This window comes from Coregonus lavaretus (genome assembly GCF_964263955.1).
Source record: "Coregonus lavaretus genome assembly, chromosome: 28".
NCBI classification, from domain to species: domain Eukaryota; kingdom Metazoa; phylum Chordata; class Actinopteri; order Salmoniformes; family Salmonidae; genus Coregonus; species Coregonus lavaretus.
Window position 1 is genome coordinate 5527099 of NC_140015.1, and position 14781 is coordinate 5541879.

Consider the following 14781-nt stretch of genomic DNA (forward strand, 5'->3'; position numbering starts at 1 on the left):
GCTAGGCTGGAGTAGAGTAATACTTTATTGATCACAACTTGCGAAATTGTTTTATCACCTCTTGCTTCATCACTGATTACAAGGACAATACAAGGATAAATGTAACACATATAATAAAATAAACTCATATTAATATTGTGAGAGATGTATTATTTGTATAATTGATGGGATGACTAACTTAGAAAGAATGCATTCTTGACTGGGCTAATGTAGGTTGTGTCACCTGGCAGGCTGTGATTGATGTGAAGAGCTGTTTTAGGGGGTAAAATGAGATAAGGATTTGTGTCTCCAAATACTAGAACAGGGACGGCTTGTTCAATAGGGCGATATGGGCGACGCACTGCCAAACGGGAAAAGGAAGGGATTTTTTTTCTAATCAATTATATCACGGCAACAGCAGTTATCAGCGTTCACGTCTGATCTGCCAGCCACTAAATGTCAAATCAGGCTAAAGTCGTGCTTCAAATGGCCCCGCCCGTTTTTTGGGCGATTTCAGTCAGGTTGAAAATCGCCCAGAAGTCTCTCATAGCCTGTCATGTAAAATCTATTTTTTTCACATTTCAAAGCTTTCAATACATTCTCTATGGGTGTCTGTGGGCTTGCACTTACGCGCTTTCGTCATACGTGACGTAACGTTGAACGTAACTAAGACAATGGCGGCTAGCAGCGTCTCTGTTGCGACCTGTAGTGTGGCGTTATTTTATGTTTTTAATTTGTAGACTTAGTTTACAAACATTCTGCAAACATTCTGCTTTGGACTGATCTTCGGTTTTGGACTGATCTTGTTGATCGTGTACATACCCGCTACGAACGGACTAAATAATGAAAACGCTGCTGGCAGCGGAATCCCAATACAGCTGGGAGACTTGGCTGGATGACAGAGTCCCGGACAGAGAGGTGGAGCCGGCCGGCTTCACCCTGGTCAGAGCGGACCGCGATCCTGGTAAGAGAGCGACTCTGTACCCCGACATTGAACTGCTTTCTGTGTCATTGAACCTTACTATTGTTGATAAAACAAGTTTACTGGAGAACGGAGACCAAGTAGAGACTTTTGGACAAGGTGGATAATTGTATAATATAAGGCAGTTTATTCAGAGGTAAAGATATCTGGAATCGCGTGCACGGACCCGTTCGTCAAACTCGTAGGGAGTTTATCAGAAGAGCCCCTAAACATTGTGTGCTGACATTTTATACAATAAAATGAAGTAGGTTGAATCTAGTAGTTCTGATCTTCTGATTGGTCCTGATGAGTTGGGCGAGGTCACCTCCAGGCTAGTGTCACTGTTGCATTGGCTCTGAGTCGGGTTCTCTGTCTTCAGATGTTCAGCCTAAGAGAAGAGGATTTGTGTGTGTGTGTGTGTGTTTGTTATCAGTGTGTGTGTGTGTGTGTGTGTGTGTGTGTGTGTTTGTTATCAGTGATGATGTGTGTGTGTGTGTGTGTTTATCAGTGATGATGTGTGTGTGTGTGTGTGTGTGTGTGTGGGTGTGTGTGTGTGTGTCCTCAGGGCAAGAACTCGTGAGTTGGAAGAACTGAGAGACCTATGGCGTGGGTGTTATCCTTAGCCACCTGCTGACAAGGCTGACAAGATAGGACTCTTGTTCATTGTATTGAATACAAAGGCCCAACACAAAATGGGTCATGCCCAAGATTTTAGTCAGACCAAGCTATAACATTATATATTTACTACGACAGTACATTCAACCAAAAGCTAATATAACAAAGGCATCAGAGATTATTTATAATCTGTCACAGAAACTGGAATCCATCTCCCCAGATCAGTCAATAAATGCTTCTGGTATTGACTTATATGCTGCCCCTGTCTTCATGTTGTTGCTGGACATATCTTTTTTAAAATGTGTGTAGGTCACCTAAATCATCAGAAAAATTGCCCCTCCTGAGAATTTTTTCAGGAGCCGCCACTGTACTAGAATATACTGGTTCTTTGTGATCTGTGAACCTTCCTTGGACGTAGGAATGGTGTCTAAGGGAGCTGGCTCTTCTCACTATGACAGGTTGTTATGATAAACGTATGCCTGGTAACAGAAGAGGCGGGGAACAGCCGGTACGCCAACGGATAGGCTGAGTAAGTCTAAACCACGCTCAAGTCTCTACTCTGATTGGCCAGCAGAGAGGTGGGAAACTCTCTCTGTCAGAGTATTTGAGCAAGAACCTAGAACAATGGATTAGTTCTCTGAAGTGCCCTGCGAGGTATTTCAAAGAGCCCGTATATACAGTGGGGAAAAAAAGTATTTAGTCAGCCACCAATTGTGCAAGTTCTCCCACTTAAAAAGATGAGAGAGGCCTGTCATTTTCATCATAGGTACACGTCAACTATGACAGACAAATTGAGAAAAAAAAATCCAGAAAATCACATTGTAGGATTTTTAATGAATTTATTTGCAAATTATGGTGGAAAATAAGTATTTGGTCACCTACAAACAAGCAAGATTTCTGGCTCTCACAGACCTGTAACTTCTTCTTTAAGAGGCTCCTCTGTCCTCCACTCGTTACCTGTATTAATGGCACCTGTTTGAACTTGTTATCAGTATAAAAGACACCTGTCCACAACCTCAAACAGTCACACTCCAAACTCCACTATGGTCAAGACCAAAGAGCTGTCAAAGGACACCAGAAACAAAATTGTAGACCTGCACCAGGCTGGGAAGACTGAATCTGCAATAGGTAAGCAGCTTGGTTTGAAGAAATCAACTGTGGGAGCAATTATTAGGAAATGGAAGACATACAAGACCACTGATAATCTCCCTCGATCTGGGGCTCCACGCAAGATCTCACCCCGTGGGGTCAAAATGATCACAAGAACAGTGAGCAAAAATCCCAGAACCACACGGGGGGACCTAGTGAATGACCTGCAGAGAGCTGGGACCAAAGTAACAAAGCCTACCATCAGTAACACACTACTCCGCCAGGGACTCAAATCCTGCATTGCCAGACGTGTCCCCCTGCTTAAGCCAGTACATGTCCAGGCCCGTCTGAAGTTTGCTAGAGTGCATTTGGATGATCCAGAAGAGGATTGGGAGAATGTCATATGGTCAGATGAAACCAAAATATAACTTTTTGGTAAAAACTCAACTCATCGTGTTTGGAGGACAAAGAATGCTGAGTTGCATCCAAAGAACACCATACCTACTGTGAAGCATGGGGGTGGAAACTTCATGCTTTGGGGCTGTTTTTCTGCAAAGGGACCAGGACGACTGATCCGTGTAAAGGAAAGAATGAATGGGGCCATGTATCATGAGATTTTGAGTGAAAACCTCCTTCCATCAGCAAGGGCATTGAAGATTAAACGTGGCTGGGTCTTTTAGCATGACAATGATCCCAAACACACCCCCCGGGCAACGAAGGAGTGGCTTCGTAAGAAGCATTTCAAGGTCCTGGAGTGGCCTAGCCAGTCTCCAGATCTCAACCCCATAGAAAATCTTTGGAGGGAGTTGAAAGTCCGTGTTGCCCAGCGACAGCCCCAAAACATCACTGCTCTAGAGGAGATCTGCATGGAGGAATGGGCCAAAATACCAGCAACAGTGTGTGAAAACCTTGTGAAGACTTACAGAAAACGTTTGACCTGTGTCATTGCCAACAAGGGGTATATAACAAAGTATTGAGAAACTTTTGTTATTGACCAAATACTTAATTTCCACCATAATTTGCAAATAAATTCATAAAAAATCCTACAATGTGATTTTCTGGAATTTTTTTTCTCATTTTGTCTGTCATAGTTGACATGTACCTATGATGAAAATTACAGGCCTCTCTCATCCTTTTAAGTGGGAGAACTTGCACAATTGGTGGCTGACTAAATACTTTTTTGCCCCACTGTACGAAACATCATATTTACCATTGAAGGTTTTTGCATTAATTAAAATAACTAGTATATCTTAGAAGTCGTGCTGACCTCTTTTGTTCCTAATACCAGATTTGAATTAACGCAACTTTGACAATATGTACTGTATTGGTCAGTTTGTGAGCAGCTAAGATCCCTCTGGCACTTGAGATGGGTAGATTCAACAGAGTCCCTGAAGAGGAAAGATGTGTGTATTGTGTGATCTTGGGTTAATAGAACGTGAAGCCCATTTTGTGTTTTATTGCCCTCTTTATGATGACTTGAGACATGTTCTGTTTGGTAAAATTGTTGATGATCACTCAAGAGGTGTTCGACCACAGGATGAACACAGGCTGAAGTTTTTCACAAAGCGAGTTTTTGACATTGCACAATTTATTTTCCTGGGGTGGAGAAGGAGAAGTGTACTGTTTGTGTAGAGAGACAAGGTGAAAACTCTACTTTGTTATAATTGCTAATTATGCATTTAAGTGTTAAATGCATTTAATTTGTTTAATGTAACATTTTTGTTTTGTGTTTTGTGCACACATACTTGACACTTGATATTGTGTCTTATACAGGCTGGGCACCGTGTTGCTGGTAGTTTCAACTTTCATTTGTCACATGCCCAAGTACAGTGAAATACTTAACTTGCAAGCCCTACCCAACAGTGCAGTATTCAATATCAAATAATATAACTAATAACAAAATATAAAAAGTTGTTTTTATTGTTATCATAAATATCTACATTGTTATTGTTGTGTAATTAAAGAAACACTTACTTAGGAATTACACATAACTAAGCAAAGTGGTTTCTGAAATTGGGGAACCAAATGCCATTAAGTGGTGAAATCTCACAACTAGCTTACCTAAGCAGCTCGCAAACAATCACATACTGTTTGTCTCCATTAGGAATGTCTGAGTACTTTGTCTGCTAAATTACCTTCAGTGAAAATGAGAAGGTCCAATAAACTGCGTTTTCATCAATCTTATCCAAAGGCTAACAATTAATTATATTCTTTCAAAAAATCATAATCTTAAACAAACAGAAACATAGCCAATGCACCACGTTTCGGCTAGATGCCTTTTCAAGAGCACAACCCCAAATAGAAAGACTGATGAAAGGAGTATTGTATTATTTCATGCCTTATCTAAAAGGTCTCGTGCAGCTGAGGTCAGAGGTAATGGGGGTTTCGGCAGCTGAGGTCAGGGGTGTTTCCGCTAGTTGTGGTCAGTGACTTTTGGGAACAGCACCAGTTTTGAAAGTGAAACTTCATTGACCAGAGCCATATGTTACGAACAGTTACCACTAAGGAGGGGAAAAGGAAACAAGTCATGGGTTTTACTATGTACACAATAAGAAAAAACATTCATCAGAGTATAAATATAGGTGTGAAACCTCAGGAGGCTCATCACACTTCTTTGACACTTTGACTGGACATATGGACATTTTTTGGCAATTTGCTAATTTACTGAAATAGGGATGAGATAACTAAAATATTCACTGAGCTATTCCAATATTTCACAATTGAATACTATTGATCATAATCAAGAACACCAAGGAAATACTTTTATAGTTACGTCACATGATTGAATGTATGGTGGTCTGTATTAGTAAATAAACCACAGAATACTCACATTACATTTTGCCCTATGGCCATAAGGTTGATGTTTGTGAGTCAGACAATGTTAGTCTACCTAACTGAACTTCACAGGTAACCAAGTTACTGACAGCAGTGATATTTGTAAAAGTTTTTTTGAATATGGTCTAAATTGTGTTAAATCGTTAAGACTATTGTAACTGGAGACGGCATAAGACAGTCATTACTAATTCAGCCTCATGCCTCTTTTTCTACTGTAGCTACAAATCTAATTATGGAGACCAGGAGACATTTTCTAAACCAGTTAAAGTGCATTTAATGTTCAGTCACAAGGGTTAAAAGGTCATGTGGAAAACTGTCTGTCAATGACTGTTTGGGTGAAATAGAGCATAGAGCATCAAACTAATGATGCACCTGAAAAACCTTTAAAAAGAGTTCCAACATTTGTTGAACATTGACATTGGCCATTCCATTAGGGAGAGTATTTGCAGTGAGAGGCTGCCTCAGGTTCACCCAGCATCTATTGAGACAGGAAATGTAATTCCTTAATTGGAATCACTAGGTACATATTATAGCCAACCCTTGTTTGTGTAGTACAACAAAACTTGCTGTTCACTGACTATTGCTGCATCTTACGGAGCGTGCATATCTTTTCGGTATTGAGGTAAACCAGTTTATACTTTTATAAATAATATTTTATGAGCTTATACACGTAGAAACAATCGCTGTAGGAATAACACAACTTTATAAACTCATGTGTAGCCTAATTACAGAGTGTAATTTCCAGAGCCATGTATCTGTGAGTGCTTGTGTTGTTGATCATAGTGGTATTTTATGTACCTAGAATGTGCATTGTTTTTCACATACGAAGCTGAGCCAGATGTGTATATTGGTCTGTCTTGAAATGCATGTTTTAAAGTTAGTCACGCTTGAATGAGTCATTCTTTAGTGGAGGGCAGGCTCCTTGCTTATACTGTTGAGAGGTGTAGGGACTTCAGGACATACCACTGACAATGTATGTAAACTTAAATTATTTACTCTATTTATTGTCTAAATCATTGCAATTGATCTTAGGCACTTTGATGACACAAAGTTGCCTTAGGCAGAGGGGATAATGTTTTTAATATAATAGCTGTGTTGTTATTTTACATGTATTTTAGGCATGCAAAATATAATAGCATTGGTTGTCAGTGGAGTTGTCACAATCACATTTGAGGAATTTACACATTGTAATCCTCTTTTTGGTTCTGTTGCCCTGAGATTTTGAACAGATCTCTTGAAGAGAGCTGCTATTACATTAAAAAGTTAATTGTACAAACTTAATTTCAATAATACAAGAGAGAAAATTCAAAATAACCACATGTTCTCCCAAAAATGTATTCTGTGACATCTAATTAACTGGTTTTAATGAAGCTCTATTTTGACAAAAGTGACACAACTGTGTTAATATTTCATTTTATGGTAAATATGACAATTTGGTACTTAAATTCTACAGTTTAATGTATTTGTGATGCGTGATTTGAAGGAGTCAGGCGCAGCAGGGAAATCAAAGTATACAGAGTTTATTCCGTAATACAGCGTTAACCAGTCCAGTGCGCACAACAGGCGCACTGGAACAAACAGGCACACAGGGAAAATACCCCGGCAATACAAAATACACTGAGCTCAACTGAGCTACTATCTCCTCACAATAAACAATCACCCACAAGGACAAGGGGGCAGAGGGAACACTTATACACATACTAATGAGGGGATATGAACCAGGTGTGTGTAATAGACAAGACAAAACTAATGGAATGATGAGATATGGAGCGGCAGTGGCTAGAAGGCCGGTGACGACGAACGCCCAAGCCTGCCCGAACAAGGAGAGGAGGCAGCTTCGGAGGAAGTCGTGACAGTATTTCTGAACTTATACAGTACCAGTCAAAAGTTTGGATACACCTATTCATTCAAGGGTTTTTCTATATTTTTACTATTTTCTACACTATAGAATAATAGTGAAGACATCAAAACTATAAATAACACATATGGAATCATGTAGTAACCAAAAAAGTGTTAAACAAATCCAAATATATTTTATATTTGAGATTCTTCAAATAGCCACCCTTTGCCTTGATGACAGCTTTGCACACTCTTGGCATTCTCTCAACCAGCTTCACCTGGAATGCTTTTCCAACAGTCTTGAAGGAGTTCCCACATATGCTGAGCACTTGTTGGCTGCTTTTCCTTCACTCTGCGGTCCGACTCATCCCAAACCATCTCAATTGGGTTGAGGTCGGGGGATTGTGGAGGCCAGGTCATCTGATGCAGCACTCCATCACGCTCCTTCTTGGTAAAATAGCCCTTACACAGCCTGGAGGTGTGTTGGGTCATTGTCCTGTTGAAAAACAAATGATAGTCCCACTAAGCCCAAACCAGATAGGATGGCATATCGCTGCAGAATGCTGTGGTAGCCATGCTGGTTAAGTGTGCCTTGAATTCATAATAAAATCACAGACAGTGTCACCAGAAAAGCACCCCCACACCATAACACCTCCTCCTCCATGCTTTAAGATGGGAACTACACATGCAAAGATTATCCGTTCACCCACACCGCGTCTCAGAAATACACGGCGGTTGGAACCAAAAATCTCAAATTTGGACTCCAGACCAAAGGACACATTTCCACCGGTCTAATGTCCATTGCTCGTGTTTCTTGCCCAAGCAGGTCTCTTCTTCTTATTGGTGTCCATTAGTAGTGATTTCTTTGCAGCAATTCGACCATGAAGGCCTGATTCACGCAGTCCCCTCTGAACAGTTGATGTTGAGATGTGTCTGTGACTTGAACTCTGTGAAGCATTTATTTGGGCTGCAATTTCTGAGGCTGGTAACTCTAATGAACTTATCCTCTGCAGCAGAGCTAACTCTGGGTCTTCCATTCCTGTGGCGGTCCTCATGAGAGCCAGTTTCATCATAGCGCTTGATGGTTTTTGTGACTGCACTTGAAGAAACTTTCAAAGTTCTTGAAATGTTCCATATTGACTGACCTTCATGTCTTAAGAGTAATTATGGACTGTCGTTTCTCTTTACTTATTTGAGCTGTTCTTGATATAATATGGACTTGGTCTTTTATCAAATAGGTCTATCTTCTGTATACCCCCCTCCCTTGTCACAACACAACTGATTGGCTCAAACGCATTAAGAAGGAAAGAAATTCCACAAATTAACTTTTAAGAAGGCACACCTGTTAACTGAAATGCATTCCAGGTGACCTCATGAATCTGGTTGATGGAATGCCAAGAGTGTGCAAAGCTGTCATCAAGGCAAAGGGTGGCTATTTGAAGAATCTCAAATATAAAATATATTTTGATTTGTTTAACACTTTTTTGATTACTACATGATTCCATATGTGTTATTTCATAGTTTTGATGTCTTCACTATTATTCTACAATGTAGAAAATAGTAAAAATAAAGAAAAACCCTTGAATGAGTAGGTGTGTCCAAACTTTTGACTGGTAGTGTATATTACCTATGCGGTTTATGAAGGTGGTATTACATAAAACCTATCAATTGTAATTTAATTTAGTTATAGTCATTAGTAACTGCCTGGTAATCACAAGGTCAGAGGCATAGCTGAACTTGAATCTGGCCTTAGAAGAATGAAAAACAGGCAGCATTGTAAAGAGAGACTGACTAGGCGAATCAGCACAAATCTAATTACCCCAACATGGTCATGCAGCATGAGACATATTCCCATGACAACTGGCAATACAAACACCATGCTATTCTTATTATTAAGGGACGAGGGAGCAGCCACTCTCACACACAGTGTGATAAAGGAGAAGTCACAATGTATCTCAAAAGGATACATTGACCTCACAGGAGGTGTTGTATTACTGATGATCTGGCATACAAACTAAGGGTACTGTCCATTCACGTCAGCCAAATTAATCCATAAAGAGTCCTCTGTGTGTCTAATGAGCTCTTCTCCTAGATTACATGAATAGCCTGATTGAATTACAGTCTTTGTAATCATACAGGTTAATACAGTATGTTACATTTTTGCATTCTATGGTTGAGAGGGAATATCGGGGCAAATTACCTGAGTGTCTTTACAGTAACACAATTGATTGTGCATCCTCGCTCTCTCATTGCATTAGGTTCCCCCTATCGACAGGACAGGATGGCACTTCTCAATTACCCTATTCCAGAGCTGGATGTCACCTTACAAGAGGCAGGCCGTGTGCTCCAGCTCACCCTGAGCCCTGAGCTCTATCCTCAATACAAAAACACCCTTAGCCAACAGAGGGAGGTCCTGCAGGAGGCCCAAAAGTGCTTGGCGGCTACCGCCTCTGGCCTAGAGAACTGGGTGACAGAGCAATTCAAGAGCCGGCTGCTCTCATGTACCGACCCCCTGCCCACCACGACAGCCATCCCCGCTGTCCTGCCCCCCTCCAGAGCCAAGGAGTGCGCCCAACTGGAGAGGGCTGCCGCTCTGCTCTGGGCTGTGGCCAAGATGTATAGTGAGCCTTCGCTGGTGGAGGGCGAGGGGCCAACTGAGCGCACACAGCAATCAGAGGTGTTTGCTGCCAGCCGCATTCCTGGGAAGACCCAAGATGAGATTAAAGTAAGCTTTGGGAAATAAATAGAGTACTTTGACTCAGTGTTTTGAGGTGTTTTCATACACCATCTCTGATGATAATGATAAGAGTTCATCATACTCCCTTGTCTTATTTGAATCTAATGTGATTATCTCCTACTTCTTAATGTGCTATTTGTATTACAGGTGTACCCAGACTGCCTCCATGCCATCGTCATCTGTGCTAGAGGGGTATTTTCAGTCAACATACTGCAGCGTCCCAGCCCAGGAGGGCCTATGTCCCCTCTACCGTTCCCTGACATCTACAGCCAAGTGGCTCATGTGATGAGCCAACAGAGAGCTGCCAAGAACAACGAGCCCTCTGCCATCTGCGGCCTCTCTGCCCTGCAGCGGCAAGCCTGGAGTGCCGTGAGGGAGGAGATCCTGAGAGCAGGAGGGGCAGCGGCCGCCTCACTGGGGTTGATGGAGAGTGCTGTGGTGGCTCTCTCCCTGGAAGACTGCAATCCACCAGCTGATCTGGCAGACACCCTCAACGCTGTCAGATTGGGAGGAGGAGATGGGCCCTGTCTGAGATACTATGACAAGGTACAGTATGTGATGTTTGTGGTACTATAATTGTGGATGACAACTACTACAATACAGTACAGTACAGTACAGTGGTGCTGTATGTCACTAGAACCGATGTGGATGTGGTGGAGGAGTCAGGCGCAGGACACAGAGGTTAAGTCCAACATACTTTAATAGTCCAAAGTTAATGAGGGAAAAACCCGACCTCGAATAACACCAAGAGGCGAGGGAAAATTACGCAACACGCGTAAACACTAAACACAAAACAAAACAAGGTGAAAACACGTAGCTCCGACAAAGTGGCAGTCATAACAACACACAATCAATCTAGAGCAAAACAAGGAACTTATAAGACAAGTAATCAACACACAAATGGACACAGGTGTAACAGACAGACAAAAGCAATCAAATAACGAAACATAGAGCGGTGGCAGCTAGTACTCCGGGGACGGCGAACGCCGAAGCCTGCCCGAACCAGGAGGAGGAGCAGCCTCGGCAGAATCCGTGACACTGTAGTGAATCAACTGGATTCATCGGGTTACTGGATGAGAATATGGTCTTAAATTATGCATCTCGTTAAAACCTGGAACATGAATTTCTGTGTTGACAAAAACATACCCTAGATAATTGAGTTAAATCAGTTTTTCAATATTGAATCAAATTGTAAGTGGATCATTGCTGCACATCAGACATACGTAATTGCACCCAACAAACTTCAGTTTATTAACTCACTGACACAAGACTTGAAAACGTAGGTTCCTCTTTAGGTCAACATCACAAGCAAACATCACAAGTATCACAAGTAAATTAAAAACTATTTTTCTATACTTTTTCTACAGGTGGTGAACCTGGTGGTATTCAAAGACAGCACAGCTGGGATGGTGTTCGAGCACAGTGCACTGGATGGAATGGTGGCTGGGTTAGTGGCTGAGACTGTGTGGTATCTCTCTGAGTCTCTTAATGTAGACCTAGTCCAGGCCAACACAGGAAGAAATGGGTCAGCCTATCTTAACAAGGCTGATTCCTCCTCCCCAAGCCCCCTAGCATTCCCACTACAGGGTATAACTAAAACAGATCCCCCAAAGTCCTCCACTAAAGCAATTCATCCTATCATCACATTTGAGGTTCCCTCTTACCCAGATGTCTTTGCTACCCTCCGGGGTCACAGGGGCCTGTACGATGCCTGGGTCAACTTTTCCTTGCAGCTCTCCCTGAGGCAGACTCTTGGGGAATCTGCTGCCAGCCACATTCTTGTAACCCCTACCCATATGCGTCACTACAAGCATGGCCGCTGCGATCCGACATACTCCCTCACCATGCAATCCTGCCAGCTCATCGGTGCTTTGGCATCCTGCATCGGACCAGACAACAACCCTCGATACACGAACGAACTGCTCCGTCTGTTCCATGTGGCTTTCCTGGAGCACAAGAACCTGATCAAAGCCACTAAAAGTGGACATGGTGTGGGCCCTCACCTGGCAGCCCTACGCTGGTCCATGTCTCCAGACAACCCTCTCAAGAAGTTTCTTGACCCCTTTGGGTGCCCCTCCGTTTACCTTACTGGCAAGGATTTGATGGAGGGAGTGGAGCTTGCTGTAGGGAATGTGTACGCTAAAGACCAACTGGCTGTAACCTACCTGGGGAGGAGAGACCGGGTCCGTATGGTGCTCAATGGGAAAGGCACCTTTGCCACAGTGTTGGAGAAGCTTCAAGATAGCCTGAAAGTAAATCTGAAGCTGGTGATGCTTCTCGCTGTCAGATATGCCGTCGCCGGACAAATGGGAGCCATGGAGTGTCTGCTGCAAGAAGGACAAGCAGGAAGAAGGAATGGATCCGCCCAAGGGGAAATTCACAAAAGCATCAGTCCAGCAGGCCAAAAACAAGGCAAGACAATGTCCAAGTCAACACTTCCCTCTGACTCTGCCTCCAACATGAGTCCAGACTTCACTCTGGTGATCCATGGTGGAGCTGGGGAGGAGATGATGCTGAATACAAAGGTGGTAGGTGTCATTGAATTTGCTCTCCAGACAGCCCTGACCCTCGGAGCACAAGTGCTACAACAAGGAGGCAGTAGTCTTGACGCAGTGCAGCGGAGTGTGCAAGCTCTTGAGGACTGCTTTCTGTTCAACGCCGGGAAGGGATCTGTTTTCAACAAAGATGGGAAAAATGAAATGGAGGCGACCATAGTAGATGGAAATGGGATGAACTCTGGATCGGTGGCTTGTTTGCAGAGTGTGAAGAACCCAGTGAAAGCAGCAAGACAGGTCATGGAGAAGAGTGCACACTCACTCTTAGTAGGGGAAGGTGCAGAAGAGTTTTTGCAAGGCTTAGAAGAGAGTGAGAAGCCTATGAGGGCGGAGTACTTCCAAACTGATGTCCGTCGCAGAGAACTGATAGCAAAACTCAGTGCTGGCAACGCCTCCAAGAACAACCATCCACAGACAGTGGGAGCTGTTGCTTTGGATCGATGGTGTAGGTTAGCTGCTGCAACGTCCACAGGTGGGTTGGTGGGAAAATGGAAGGGTCGAGTTGGGGACACAGCAGTAGTGGGAGCAGGTATATTTGCTGATGACAAAATTGCAGTAACCTGCTCTGGCGATGGAGATGTGTTTCTAAGGCACACAGTTGCACAAAAAGTGGCCAGTCTCTACCATCATAAAGGCTACAGCCTTAGGGCGGCGTGTCGAGAAGTCATGTCTGAGAACTTGAAGGGCAGCTGTGCTGGAATCATTGCTGTAGACGCCAAAGGCGATGCTGTTGTTGAAAACAATGCTGGGGTGTTGTTTGTAGCATCCATGGTTGGTGGCATTGCACGTGTCGAAGTCCTGAGACCCATGAAGAGTTATTCCAATGTGATCTGGGAGACTGACGAACTGGTTGCTCAGCTACACTCCAACCCTTGGACACCAGGTGCCACCATCCTTACCCGAAAGACTCTGAGTGGGCCAAGCAGCATCTTTCAGCTGGCTGTGCCAGATTTCTTAGCACTGTTGCAAGGAGCACGGGCTGTTGCAAACCTGCTATGCGAACGACTGGGGGTACAGCGTTGTGCCCTAGTATTTAACCCACATCCCAAGCAGCCGGCCCATATTCGAGTGCTACCACTTCATGGCCTGGAACCCAACTGGCGCCCCCATCTGGCCGGGGAGGAGGACTTTCAGCCCTATGACCCAGGTTACTGCAGCTCAAAGAGTGGCCCCCGCTGGGAAGATGCAGATCTGGACCAGGTTCAGGCCAAGATTCGGGACAGGCTGCCAACGCCTAACGCACCATCGTGCTATGACGTCTTAGGAGATCCCTCCCACAATGGACTGTTCTGCCGTATCGTTCGTGGGGAGGAGCAACAGTGGCGGGTGTGGGAGGACAGTGATCATGTGGCTTTCCTCACTCCCTACCCTAACACACCTGGACTCACAGTTCTAGTGCCACGTAAACCACTGTCCAGCAACATTTTCAGTCTGGAAGAGACTGATTACACATCACTGATCCTGGCCACTCGTAAGGTAGCTGGACTGCTGGAGGAAGGAATGCATGCTCGAGGTGTTGCACTCATCTTTGAGGGCTTTGAGATTGATTATGCCCATGTCAAGCTGATCCCTCTGGTTCCTCCACGTGGTGACAAGCCTGTTGAGGTGTTCCCAGAGTACTTCCAAAGATACCCCGGCTACGTCTCATCTGCCGATGGCCCTCCCGCCAGCCCTGAATCTCTAAAGGAGATCCACACCAAAATCACACTTTGCAGGCCTCCTCGTTCCTGGGAGGACCCACAGAGCCACTCCATGTTAGCCATCAAGAGCCAGTGGTACCGCAATCTCTTTCAAATTCAAAATACCCTCTTCCACAGCACTGTGGAGTTCTTCAACAACACCTGTCAGTACGCGTACGCCCTGACTCCTCTCACCACTGACACAATCTCCTCTCCGATGGGCCTGGGATCAGACTCAGAGCCCGTTTACGTCAACATGCTGGGGCAGAATGTGTACTTGGCCGACTCCATGCAATTTGTGCTGGAGTATTTCTTGCGATTCCAAGAGAACTTGCCGGGGACATACTATGTATCGCCAAGTTTCCGTGGAGAAGATCCAGATGCCACGCATCTTAACCAGTTCTACCATGTTGAGTGTGAGCTCCTAGGCGACATGGATACTGCCATGCACATAGCTGAGGAATACTTGGCTCATCTCACCAATGCAATGCG